Below are 14,727 nucleotides of genomic sequence, written 5' to 3' on the forward strand. Positions count from 1 at the left end.
AAAATTCATGTGAATTGATCAAGTAGTTTTATTTTAATAAAACCAAGAAGGACCAGCCTGCCATTCTGAAAACAAGCTCAAGAAACAAAGGGAACTAACCCAACAATAATGCAAGCCTGCGAGATTTACATTGTAAGGCCTACGAATTCCCATTAATTTTCTTTTCACCCCAAGCAAAGGCACAGTGCCACTTTGATGTAAGGGCTACTATATGGGACATAATTTGTAGAGGTACTATGTGGGGATCTGAGCAGCAAGATGTCTGTTTACATTACACTTGAACTTCTGCATATAAGTACAGTCGGGGAAAAAGGAACCTGGAAGGGAATTCCAAAGTCCAGCAGTAGAAGGCTTTCTTACATCTAGGGATTTCTACTGCGTAGGGGTGGAATTTTGCTGCTTGTCGGGTTTGTTGGGGGCATTTACATCAAGGTGGTACTAGAGCTTGTAGTTCGTCGGAGCATCTACCATTAAAGTACTTGTAAAACAGGCAGAGGGATGTAACATTTCATTGATGGGATAGCGGTTGAAGCCTAGTTGATAGTTCAGAATCTATTAGGTTGGCGACTCTCTTTTGTACCCTATCTAAGAGTGAGAGACTAGTAGCAGATGCACCAGCTCAAATGTGACAACAATACTCCATACATGGGCAAATGGTGGCCTTGTAAAGGTGCAGGATACTCTCAGGCATAAATAACTTTCTAGCACGGTAGAGAGAGCTCACCTTCTTTGCAGCTGTCCTAGCAATGCTCTCAATGTATCTGTTCCAGATTAACCTTCTTGTTTGCCGTGAAAACAACTTCAAGATTGTTTGATAGTGAGGGAATTGGTGATTGCCCATTATTGACTACACTGTTATAAATTTTTCAGAAGTCACGAGTTCCTAATTTCTGTGCTTCAATGCATTTTCTGCTGGCTTCGGTATATTCTCCCTTGATTGTGGCTATTTCCTTCTTACAATTACTTCTAGCTTCTATATACTTTTGTCTATTTGTACTGGATTTATATCGGATAAATCTGCAGTATGCATGCTGCCTTTGAGCAATGGCAACTGCACAAGTTGAAGTACCTATGCCTCTCCACGGGACAGAGTTAGACACCAGGGTCGTTTTTTAACGTGGAGAAGTAAACCATTGGGGAAATTGGGGTCGCTATAGAACTTAAGTGTGGAAACATGTACATCAATTACTGCTTTGAACCTTTCAGTGGTCTCATTTGTGCACTATTCAGCAGGGAGAGAAAAGATATTTCCCTATGGAGCATATCTGATGTGATACCTGATGGCCTCCGAATCAGCCTTGTTGTAGTACCTTATCGTTTTGAGCAGTAGCTCTTCAACTTGGGTCGAGAGTTTAGGGTGATAACTATCATTTTCACAGAATGATCAATGGAAAAAATTACCAAGAATAGTTTTTTTTCCTTCTTTCTTAAAAAAAAAACACGAAAACAAAACCTAACGTAAATTTGGAACAGACGCTTATTGTCATTTCACAGATAGAGGAGAGAGAGAGAGAGAGAGAGAGAGAGAGAGAGAGAGAGAGAGAGAGAGAGAGAGAGAGAGAGGGGGAGCCAGGGGAATGCCAAAATTTTCTCACAAACTATACATATTTTTCATAACAAGAATCCAAAAAAGATAGTCAAAGGGAGATAACTAAGGATAGTAAATAAGAGTTAATCCCCCTTTACAAATCTATTTCGTTTCTGCATCAAAATCTATAATATAAAGCTGAATGTCTGTATGTGTGTGTGTGTGTGTGTGTGTGTGCGTGCGCGTGCGCGCGTGCGCGGGTGTGTCTGGTAACGAATAGATTCCTATATGGTTGACTATTTTAAATAACTGATTACATGTAATGATAGAAGATGTATCGAGACACAGGAATGGGTATGTTTGATCTGGCAGAATGGTAGTTCATTAAAATTGTGGGGTCTGTGTTCGCGCCTGGTCTACAAAGTATGGAAATAAAAAATTTTTAAATTAAAAAAAAAACATTTACAAGTGTTTTTGATATAGATGTACATAATAATACTTTGATAAGTATGTTTTAACTTAAATAGGGATTGTATAATAAAATTGTGGGGTCTGCGTTTGCGTCTGGTATCCATAGAATGGAAATGGGCACAAACTTTAATAAAAACTTTTCATATCTATCTGCGTAAGTATACTTTGATAAATTATGTTTCAGTTTGAAGAAATATGGTATCATAAAATTATGGGGTGTTCGTTCGCACCTGACCTCCATAGAATGGAAATATGTCACAAAGTTTAACAAGATTTTTTAATATAGATCCACAGAATATTGTGATAAGTGTTTCAGTGTGAACAGGTATGGTATAATAAATTATGGGGCTTATCTATTTTATTTTTACTTTCATCATATTTTGCTTTGGTTTTGATACCCCCAAATTCAACCCAAATTTACAACCCTTCCTTGTCATAACCTATCACACTTTCATAAATCAGAGTCCATTTTCTTTAGGCTGTTTTTGAACCCAGTCAACGACGGGTACTTTTGCTAGTGATATATAAATATGAACAAACATAATATGCAAATACAAAGATTCAAACGGACCATATAATTAAGACATTAAACTAATCAATTATTAAAATGCAAATTGAAATCTGGAAAAGAAAAAGTAACAATTTTCAGATTCTATACAAATGGTAACTAAGCCTCATTGTAAACTGTTATAAATATTGGAAATACAGAGAATATAATGTTAATTCCTCTCTAAGAAAAGAAAAATTTTAAATATCTGTTCCTTTTCAAATAAATTTCATTTTTCAAATTTTAACTTTTTATGCCCACCACTGTCCGCCACCAAACCAGACAAGGTTTTATCTTATGTGACTAGTCAAGTGTATCCTTTTGATAATGAAAAAAAAAAAAGTCGTCTGCTCTCAAGATTTACAAAATGAAAGCCAGTGTGGCTTTTTTTAAATTTAAAACTTTGTTTGAGATTTAAATATTTAGTGATTTGACAATAGTTTTTTCTTTAGGGCTTATTGAAAAAAGAAATTACCCTCCATAAAAATTTTTTTTTTCTTTTTACTTTTAAAAAGAGAATGAAAATTATTTTTGTTTTGTTGTTGAAGTAATATGACACTTGTTCTGTCTTTTTTTTTTTTTTTTTTTTTTAACAGAATTCATTTTAGTAGTTGCGATTAATGCAAGAAAGTTGTGATTAATGAAATAAAGTTGTTGTATTCTTTTATAGATACAAAATATACATCAAACAAATTTCTAGTTTTTTTTTATTCTGGACCCCCCAAATCAACTGACATTAGACCATTCTTGTAATAATACAGTCCCTGTTGATTTTGCGGTGGGAGTTTAGTTCTGTGTAGTCCTAGGAGGTCCACTCTCCCAAGCTTTGATTTCTTTTTGAGAAAGGGTTAGTTTATTGCTAGTCGTCTGAGGCGTCCTTATTAGGGAATGCCGACTGAGCTGCCCAGGCACTTTTGCAGATCAGAGCATTCCTCCTCAATCCCATTTTCTGAACCTGATGTCTAAGTTTTTTGCAGTGGGAGAGAACTAAGCATTTTCTTTGGTCTTTCGGTTAGGAGAAAAGTGTAGTGTCTTTTCTGGTGGTACATTTAGGTTATACATTCCTCGGTTAGTGAATGAGAAATCCTAGACTGAGGCGATTTTTATTTCATTTCAATCCAGAGTATCCCTTTGTAGGGAGATAGATTTCTCCCACAATATAATTCGACCTTGTATCCAATTTTGCCCTTGTATTAATCACAGCTACTAAAGTACATAGTTACTTGTCTCCCCACGAGGGCAGAATTAGGCACAAGATCGATTTTTAATGTGGAATATATCCAGTTTCCCCAAATAGGGGACACTCTGGATTGCAACAATCTAAGAATTGTTTCAATTCAGAAGGACTTCTCCATCACTGAGCGATGACAGAATAGACTGAATGTAGCATCAGAACAGATATTACACTTTGTACTAATCGGATATTAATTCGATTCTGGTAGTGGAAACATATAACCAAGTAGACCAAAAAACGGTAATAAAAACATATATAAAAATATCTATCTATCTATCTATCTATCTATCTATCTATCTATCTATCTATCTATCTATAAAAGTTTGTGTATCTGTCTGTCTGTATGTGTACATTTCCCTACGCAATAACTCTGTCAATTTAAAGTCTACAGACTCGAAATTTGATATACAGGGTACTGAGATTTGGGAAAATCTATGTGATCGGTTTTCGGCAAAAAATTTGGCTGTTAAGGGGGTCAAAGTTCAACGATTTGACCTTTGAGAACTCTACCAAACTCTTCCGACAATTTTGGGTCTAAACACGTGAAATTTTAGATATAGGTTCCTTGGACATGGATCTAACTTAATAACTTGATTTGAGCCCAAAAGAATAAATGTTAAGGGTCATAATAGGAGTCAAAGTTAAAAAAAATTTGACCTCTGCGGTCTCAACCAAATTACTCAGACAATTTCTAGTCTAAACATTTGAAATTTTACATAAAGGGTATTCAGAGATAGGGCAAGCTTTTTCATCGGTTTGGGTTGAAAATTTTTAGTTACCAATATATAAAGGTATGTATGTATGTATGTATGTATGTATGTATGTATGTATGCTTCCATGTCTGCTTAAAACTTTTGACAGAGACGACGGATTTTATCAAGATCAGTATCGTTTTGAAGTTCGACCATTCAGACGACAAATATCGAAAAATTGGCTAAAAACATTAACATCTTCACCTTAAACTGGGCACTTTTCTACGGGGGGGGGGATGGTTGCTTTTTTCGCCGATATTTTTGAAAGTCATCCTCTCCTTTCGATTGTCTTGCCTTAATTTTAAAAAAATGTCACTTCCGGTCTTGCGGTGGTTGTAACAGCATAGACGTCAGGTTTTTTCTCCTTTCTTTTCCTCCTTTGTGGTATGGGTTCGAGCCCGCCTTCCTACTACCACTTTTTTTTTTGTTTTTGCTCAACATACACATCCAAACATCCGGGCAACGCCGGGTTGAAATGCTAGTATATATATATATATATATATATATATATATATATATATATATATATATAAGTTGGAAAAGCATTTCATCCAAGGCATGAAAATTGTTAAACAAAATGTTTTTACTATAGGCTTTAAAAATAAAGGTGCAAGATTCAATTTGAAATTTATTTATTTTCAAAGTGCACTTTTATAAATTTTACAAAGTAAGGTATAAAAATTTAATTTAAATTGAATAAAAAAATTACCTTGGTTTTATTTTATGTAATGTACATTCTGTTGAACTTTAAAAACAAAAATCATTGAAAATTTTATATCTATATCATTAATTGCTAGATGAAAGATAATGTTTTTAAATTGCAACAGGACTTATCTTCTGCCTACCTGGATTTATAACCCCGGAGGAGATTGTACTCCTTCCGATAATGGACTGCCCAGGTTGTATTAAATTCTCTTTTCCTATAATCATTTCCATATAATTATCAACAACCACTCAAAAAACTATTTTCAATATTTGTGCTGAAAAGCAAAATAAGCGTCTATTCACAACTAAACATTTTGCATTTCATTTCCTCTGATGATATGAGCCATTATTGAAAATCCGCGGATTAAGGAAATTAACATAACCCCTACTATATATTCCTTTGTCAAACAATAAATTCTTAATTCGAATATATGTGTCTATATGTTGTTTTTTTCAGAATTTAAAATTTAACCACCAAACTCATATATTGCTCTATTCTTAAATATTGAGCTTTTCCTTTTTGGCTAGGATCACCCTGAAAGTATTACTTTAAGTAATGTATATCAGAATTTCATCTGAATTCTATCAGTGTCCTATCTCGCTTATATATATATATATATATATATATATATATATATATATAGAGAGAGAGAGAGAGAGAGAGATAGATAGATAGATAGATAGATAGATAGATAGATAGATCATTTCTAGGAAGCTATTCCAATGCGTAGATCTAATGAATTAATGTGAATTGAAAGCAAAGTAAGACATACAATATTAAAATTGAAATGAATTTTCCAGTTTCCAAGTGTATGGCCATGATGACATAAACCTCTTAAAACTTCAAATATATTCTATTTTGATGAAATTTATATCATATGTATGAAGTTTTCCGGGGAAGACAATGGAAGTGATCCAGAATCTCTATGTTACTCTACAAGACATTTATGGCAGGCAGAATCTGCTTAAAATTTCAAATGCATATTTCACTTTTCATGAAATTTAAACCATATGTATGAGATGTATGTATGTATTTCAACTTTTCAGTAGTCTTACACTTGAGCTGATGATGGTCAGATGCCAACTGACTGTACAAAGAAAGTAGACACAGACAAAATATGACAAATGGCAAAGAAGAGAGTGCAAATGCAAATAAACAGTTATAAAATAAACATATTTATTCCACCATAAATACACAAGGAAGTCGACCAATGAAAATTTTAGAAGCAGGAGGCTTGGAGAACAGGAAATTTTGTACCTGGGCAACAGTATTGACAGGGCGCTGGGTAACTGGAGATGTGGAAACTGGATTCTGGACAGGATGGAATGACATCACAAAGAGATGTACCCGATATGTGATGAGATGTCTCAGGTAGGTCCAGTCTGTAGAAATGTGGCCAAGGGCTGGATTGACAGGAACAGTGTTTGCAGGAATATAAGTGGGGAAACTGGATCCTGGATAACATGGAAAGATGTCACATGGAGACTGATGTGGACGGTTTTGAGGTGTGATAAGATACCTCAGGTATTTGGTCCGTGTGGACATGGCTAAGGGCTGGATTAATAGGAACGAAAATTGAAGGGATGGAAGCTAGATCCTGGAGCTGGGCATTGACGGTCACTGGGACAGGGTACTGGATGCTGCTGGGCACTGAAATCAGGCATCAATGAGCACTGAAGCAAGGAGTTGGAGGCTATAGGCAAGAACAACTGAAAGGAGCTAGAGCAGGAACTGTTTGAAGTTCTGATGCAGGAAAGAACTAGAGCAAGTACTACTGGAGTACTCCTCATTCAATCCTGAGCAACATCGGGTTTTTCTTCTAGAGTTGAATATTTAAAAGAAGTTGAAGGTAATTTAATTTGTGATAAAAAGTGACTGGGTAAAATAATCTGCATTCAGCCATTCCAGAAAGTAAGTACATAATTGGATTATTTTACTGACAATAAATTGGTTAAAACTTCTTTTAAATATTAAGTAATAATTTTTGTTTAGTGCAAACATGTCACAAATACATAGGCGAAGCAAACTTAATTGTTTTTAAACTAATTTTCCAACGGTATTTCTTTGAAAATAACTCATGTTCATAATAGTAATGATTACCCTCCTAGGCCTTACCTTCTCCTTCAGTAGGGTGTTTGGCTTATTATCTATTGTCTGAGGCGCCCCGTCGTAGAATGGCGACAGGCCGATCGATCACATCTAGTTTTGCACTCATACAAATTCAAACTGATCTCAAATGTCTAACTTTGCTTTGTGTGAGTCTCGAAAGAAAAAGGATACCCTCTGTAGGGGCAGCTGCGCATGTAATTGTGACCCAAGGGTTGCGCAATCTCTAACCACACCTCTCCTGAATCGATACTGTTTGAGTTTAGTAACAAGGAGAAGTCCAGGAGTAGGACGACTGGCAACAATTCCAAGATAAGCGGAAAGCACATATGGCACCTGGAAGTCTCAAATGGTCACCCATTTATTACTGACCTGGTTCAACGTTGCTTAACTTCGGTGTTCCAGCGGCAACCGGTGTGTCAACGTAATTATGCCGAATGCAGGGGGGGGGGGGGAGTCTATGATTGATTTGAGGTTGCTAGGTAAAAGCACTTTCATTTTTAACTTTTGTGTAAAAGTCAAAGAGTTATCCCCCTTTTATGAAAACTTACAAGAGTTATCTTTTCTTCGTAGAAACTAAAATGATCTCCCTTGAATTCCTCAAAGATGGCGTTTCATACAAGACGACAAGTTTTGTTTTGACATTTTTTTCTTTCCTGTCAAGAATTAATTATTTAAAGTTTTCATCACACTTAACTTGTTCCTCAAATGGTTTCAATTACTTTGCCCTCTATTCGTCTCGCAAGTGAATTACAGGTAAAAATAACCGTTTTAAACGCATTTTTGTTTTCTCATTTCTTTCTTTTTTTTTTTGTTAGTATTTCTATTTGTTTATTTTGAACGAAAACAAAAATTCTTTAAATATCGATAAAATAAAAAAAATATTTTTGTCACTTTTTATGTATTTCTTTTTTTTTTCGGACAAAACAAAACAACACGATAAAAAATTTAGGTTACTTGTCGAAAAATACTACTTTTGTTTTAGAAGCACAAACGAACCGTGATACTTGACTTTTGCCCATAAACTTACACTTGTAAGGAATTAATTTGGGAGATAGACGGAGAATCTCGAGTCAATACTGAAAATTGCTGAAGCAGTTCACGACTTTAAAATTAGCAAAAAAAAAAAAAAAAAAAAAAAAAAAAAAATGTAGAAAGGCAGACGACACTAAGTATGCAGGGTCTGTGTTTAAATAATTGTTTTATAAAAAATTCTTTACATTACATAACAATAGCTGCTATTGAATAGCATGATAATAAAAAAGGGTGCTAATGCACTTACTGATCCGCGTTATTTTTTTAAATCGTATTTCCAAGTTTAAATCAAGTTTTATGATATGTTTTTTTTATTCAATTGTAAGAAATGTAGGTACAAAACACTCTTCCCTCCCCAGGTTAAGAATGGCTTTTTAAATAATAACCGTAATGTTTCAAAACGGATCAATAAGTACATGCACTGCAGTAGTGCATGAGTACCTAAAAAAGTTATCCTCAAGTTCCGCGTGTTTTTTATTATTTATTTATTTTTTTATACACTTCTGGTTTCTGTTGACTGTTCGGCTCCACGATGACTGCCCTAGAAGAATTCCTTCTGGTTAATGTTTACCAGTTTTAAAATATTCTGTTATTCTTAAAAAAAAAAAAAAAAAAAGAAAGATTGTTTGCTTATTTTCAAACCGGAAAACATTAATCTGAAGGAACTTTTCCAGGGCAGTCATCGTGAATCAGAACTGTCAGCAGGAACCGAAAAGAAGTAAAACAACAACAACAACAAAAAAAAGCAAAAAAAAAAAAACACACGCGGAACTTGGGGATAACCTAATATTATTAGGTCTTAATAATAATCATTATATATTTTTTTCACGTGTAAAATTATATTTTTCCTTTTAGAAATTAACTTTAGGCTATAATCTTTCAAACAAAAACAACAACAAAAAAAATAATCGCAAATATTACTCTCTTCCTGATCTACATCAAAGACCTCCCTAAACACATACTTAAATCATTCGTTGACATCTATGCTGATGACACGACCATCTACGGCAACACATCAAAGGCTGTAAATGACAAAGCTCTCTCTGATTCTCTCTCTCCTCTGATCTCGAGCGCGTGGTTCAGTGGGGGAAGATGTGGCTGGTTACCTTTAATGCATCCAAAACCAAACTCCTATCCTTACATCATCAACGCTCTGATCCCATTCTGGCATCAATTGTGATGGATGGCTCTCGTCTGGGTGAGGCCCCGTGTTTTGACAAGCTTCTGGGTTTGACCTTTACTCCTGATCTGAAATGGAACACGTACATCAAGTCTGTTGCGAAGGTCGCTGGAAAGATGGTGGGATCCTTCTACCGCTCCAGAAGATATCTCACTGCTGATGCAATTCTCTATCTATATAAAAGCCAAGTACGTCCAAGGATGAAATACTGTTGCCATATCTGGGCAGGAGCTGCCCTTTTCTCTACCCTGCAACCTCTCTCCCACAGAAGAGACGTTGCGAGCCTATCCTTGTTTTATCGTTATTTCCATGGCAGGTGCTCGTCTGAGCTCCAATCCCTCGCCCTCCCTCGCCAATCTTTCACGAAAAGCACCCGTCTAGCTGAATCCGCTGTGAAAAATTTCCCCCACTCTATATCTGTGCCTAAATCAAAACGTGGATTCCATGAACAAAGCTTCTTTCCTAGAACTGCACGCCTGTGGAACTCTGTTCCGTCTGCCTGCTTCCCACCGGACTACAACTTGGATGTGTCCAAGTCCAACGTTAACAAATTCCTAATGAATCGCCCTCTTAAGTAAACACTTCATCAAATCTCCACACTAACATAATGTACTTGCAATAACCCTTATCCCTGAGTGGCTTCCGGGCCTTGATAAGTGGTGATCACTGTGTAAAAAAAAAAAAAAAAAAAACCATAAAAATGTTATGGCGTGTTACTTTTAACACCTTTAAAACTAAACTAGGTCTCGCACTGTCAGCCAAAATCCAACCTCTGTCCCATCGTCGAAATATGGCATCCCTGTGCCTGTTTTACAAGTTCAAGTCACTAGTACACCCTCGACGTAAATACTCCCGATTAACCCAACAAGCAGCAAAATTCCACCGCTACACTGTAGAGATCTCTAGATGCTGGAAAATCTTCTACTCAAATAGTCTCTTTCCTCGAACTGGTAGACTTTGGAATTCTTTCTCAAGTCCCTGCTTCCCTGACTGTACTGACATGCAAAAGTTCAAGTATAATGTAAACAAACATCTTGCTGTCCAACTCCTTACATAGTATCCTACAAATCTGGTCCCAAATAGTAACCTCTTACTACTTAGTGGCTCTGTGTCTTGTTTGGGGTGGAGAAAAAAAAAAAAAAATTAAAAAAAGCTGCTCTCCTTTCACCTCCAATACTCAGATTCTTGTTTTGCCTTAATTAAATTTAATGTCTCTCTCTCTCTCTCTCATAGGAAGCTCCCTTTTGATAAGTTCCTACACTTAAAATGGAAGGCTTACATCAAATCTGTTGCAAAGGTGATTGGATCATTCTACTGCTCCGGAAAACTGGCTCCAAATGCAATACTTTTTATCTGTATAAGAGTCAGATACATTCTAAGATGGAATACTGTTACCACATTTAGGGAGATCTCATTTTTTTTTTTTTTAACCGTGACAAAGTATAAAATCGATTACACAATCTAGTAGGAAATGATCGATTTTTGTTTGTTTTTTGTTATTGTAGCGAAACCTGACAGTCGAAAAATTGAGTTTTAATTAAAAACAATGATACCTACTGAGATTTTTTTTAAAATTTCAACAGTAAGTAATGTTATCTAATTGTCATGTTACAATGAGTTAAATATTTCTAGAATATTACATGTGATGCCTCGATTCAGTCTCAGGAGACAATGGATACCCCCTGTAAGTGTAGCTGCACATGTAATTGTGAGGCAAGGGTTGTGCAAGCTCCGACACCACTCCTTAATCGGCATTGCTTGAGTCCAGTGGCAAAGAGAAGTACCAGACGACTGGAAACAATGTGGAGATAAGCGGAGAACAGACATAGCGCCGAGAATTCCCAAGTGGCCACCCATTTTAGTACTAGCCAGGCTCAACATGTATTTCGATGATTCAATGAAAAAATTATTTTCGCTTTTTTTTTTCTTTGAAGATTGTAATGCTGGCTATGAGGCAGCCAAATCAGCTGCCAATATTCCCCTGCTTTTTATTGAAACCAACCGAGAGCTCTTTTTAGTATCCTTGCTGTTTCCTTAGTGCAATTGTCTGGATCTCTCTTGCACTTGGTTCACCAAGAATATTGATTAGATAGGACTTCAGGTTCTTCTTCATAAGCCCTGTAGTTCCTATAATAACTGGTATGATTGATATTTCCTTAAGATTCCAGTTTCTTTTCATATCATACATGAGACCTTGATATTTTGGCAGTGTTTGTTTTGTCACGTGTGGCATGTGATTTAAACACAAGGGAAATGAAGTAGAAGCTCTTATGTAAGCTAAAATTGCTAATTTCTTTGAAAACTATTTTCATTAATTATTAATTTTCTATCATATCGTTTTTCATAATTTTTGGATATGTTCATTACTGTGACATGACAGTTCAGTAGATACTATTGGTTGCACTTGAAATTAAATATTTCAATTTTCGAACTTCACTACAATAACAAAGAATCTCAACTTGGCCTTTTGGTCAAGATCAAAGTGTAGTACGAGGGGGTAACGGCTTGCATCAATGCCGAATGTCCACTCGATCTCGATGAAGGTTATTTTGTGTACAACATGGAGCCGCCGTTCCCCAGGGAGGAAAGAATGGTTGTCCTGGCGATCCTGGCAGTAGCGCGCATGGTGATTTGGATCACGCGCCTCAAGTTGGTCCGCGAAGGGACATCTGTTCCGGATCGGGATCTGATCGTTTACTTTAAACATTTGCTTAAAGTAAAGATCAGATGCGATTGGAGGAGGTTGCCTAGAGTGGAATTTGACAAGAGGTGGGTGCACAGCACTAGTTTGTGCATCCGTCGAGGAGCCAAGTTTCAATACATGTTCCCTCCTTAAGCATGGCACGGGCGGTGCTGGGTCCTTCGGAACCCATCCCGCTTAGGTTCTAGCTAAGTCATTTTAAGAAGACTCTTGACTGGTGGTACAAATGAGATCCTGTTCCTGATTTTATTTTTTGGTACTAGAGAACCTCTGAGTCTACCCATCCCCTTTGTGCCACATCCTTGCTTTTTCAACATCCCCGGTCACTCCCCTATGCAAAGGTCACCTTCCAACCCCCCTCCACCCGTTGCTTTGTTTTCTCCCACTTCCATTAAGATATTCTCCCCAATCCCCATTAGGGATCGCCCTGCTTGTTTTCGGTTCCCCGGAAAACAGTGGGGGGTCTAGTCACCTAGATTTGTACAGGGGGGTCTCACTAACAACCCAGTAGGATTTATTTTTTGTTTTTGATATGAACACTTTTAATTAGTTTTCCCCTCTCCACGAGCAATTTTTCTCCTAATTCAAAAACTTTTTATTTTTCTAATGAAATTGAACTTTATTTTTTCACACATGCACACACAAAATTAAAAAAAAAAAAAAAAAAAGATGCATACACAAACACATAGACAACTGTTTATTAATTGTAAATATGGTTTTGATTCTTAAACGCTGGGGATTTATTAGTTAGATTAAGATCCATAGAGTGAATGAGGTATTTTGGTAAATGTTGCCAGTCAAGAGTAAGACTCCAAAGTCTACATTTATTACTTTTAATCACTTTAGTTACAAAGACCCTGAACCCTTCCCCTCCCCAATTTCTTGTAGGGCCTTGTGCCTAATTTTGTTGTTTGATAATCTTTTGTTTATTTTTACTTAATTGTATTTACAAAATTTTAAAAGCAATAAAATATATAAACAAGATCAAAGTGTAGTATCTGTTCTCCAGATGCTACATTTCCATTTCTTGTTCTCTTTCTGTAGAGGATCAGTCCTTCACGACTGAGACAATTTTTTATTTTTGTACCTTTTCTTCACGTTAAAAAACGACCCTGGTGTCTAACTCTGTCCCATGGGGAGGCATAGTAAATACGTACAATAACAAAGAACTCGATTTTCTTCTGTACAGCCTCTTTTCAATCAGAAGAGTTTTTTTGTTTTTTTTTGACATGGGAGTGAGCACTTATCAAACCCCAGGGGCCACTCGAGGATAAGGGTTAATGAGTGTACAGTACTCAGTGGGACAAAATCGTAGTAATCGTTAGTAGTGGAAATTTGGTAAATTAGATTACTTAAGGAGATGGCTCCTCAAGAACTTGTTTACGTTGGACTTGAAGACGACCAAATTGTAGTCACTTGGAAAGCAGGCAAATGGAAGAGAGTTCCACAGGTGTGCAGTTTTAAGAAAGAAACTTTGTTCATGGAATCTACATTTAGGTTTAGGCACAGATAAAGTGTGGGGGAAATTATTTATTCCTCTACTCTATCGCTGTTTGCATGGAAGGTGCTCGACTGATGTCCACTCTCTTGTTCCTCTCTGAAAACATTCACAGTAAGAACTTTACCTATCATCACCACAAAAAACTTTCCTTATTTACTATTTGTAACTAAAACCAAACAGAATTTCCATTAAAAGAGTTTCTTTCCAAAAACTCCCCTTTCATGGAACACATTACCACAGTATTACTTCTCTGCAGACTGCAATATGGTTGTCTTCAAGTCCAATGTCAACAAATGCTTGTTGAGGCATCTTAATCAAATCTTGTCCATTTCATTCATCATTTCCAATCCTCTCATAATAATGTTCATCATCAAACTGACAATCTCAATAGAAGAAAAAAATTAGTTATAATCAAATACAATTTATCATCATTATGAGTCACATCTTCTGCTTGGTGTGGATTGCGAACTCACGTGACTTATTTTTCGCCATTCTTTCCAATCCAGGGCAAGTTGGTTGATGGACGCCCAACTGTTGAGATCTGTCCAATCAAAAACATTTTCCAGCCACCTTCTTGGCGTTCGTCTGCCTCTTTTGCCTTCTAACATACCCTCAAAGCATAACTTTGACAGACCAATGGTTGATCGTTTGTCATGGCCAAAAGTTTAAGGGTTTTTATTTTGGATTTTATCAAATAGAAGGGGTAAGGAAGTAGTTTGACGGAGGGTGGATATTTTGGCCTTAGTAAGTGGTGACTTATTTGTAAAAAGAAAAATTACATGAGCTGGTCCATTCATTCATTAGCTTGCTCCCACGTATTGGGATCATCTCCCCCATCTTTCTGTGCTAACCTCTAAAGGCCATGCCTTTTTTGTCTCTTGGTACTTATGCATCTATGTTACTGCATTGAAATAATATTTAGAAACCCATTCTTCGCATAGGGAGGGTGTTTTGTAAATATTCTGT

General features: G+C 36.3%; 1 protein-coding gene across 3 annotated transcripts in view; it reads left to right on the forward strand.

Annotated features, from left to right (window-relative positions):
* Positions 1–7,937: 7,937 nt before the first annotated feature.
* Positions 7,938–14,727, forward strand: part of LOC145294099 (protein CFAP20DC-like) — a 136,415-nt gene continuing 129,625 nt past the window's right edge. For all 3 annotated transcript variants that reach the window (XM_080141167.1, XM_080141171.1, XM_080141169.1), the window contains exon 1: positions 7,938–8,100. The gene's annotated coding sequence lies outside the window, so the exon portion shown is untranslated. The remainder of the gene's footprint in view (positions 8,101–14,727) is intronic.

This window comes from Euprymna scolopes, chromosome 15 (assembly GCF_053919585.1).
Source record: "Euprymna scolopes isolate OS-2025 chromosome 15, ASM5391958v1, whole genome shotgun sequence".
NCBI classification, from domain to species: Eukaryota; Metazoa; Mollusca; class Cephalopoda; order Sepiida; family Sepiolidae; genus Euprymna; species Euprymna scolopes.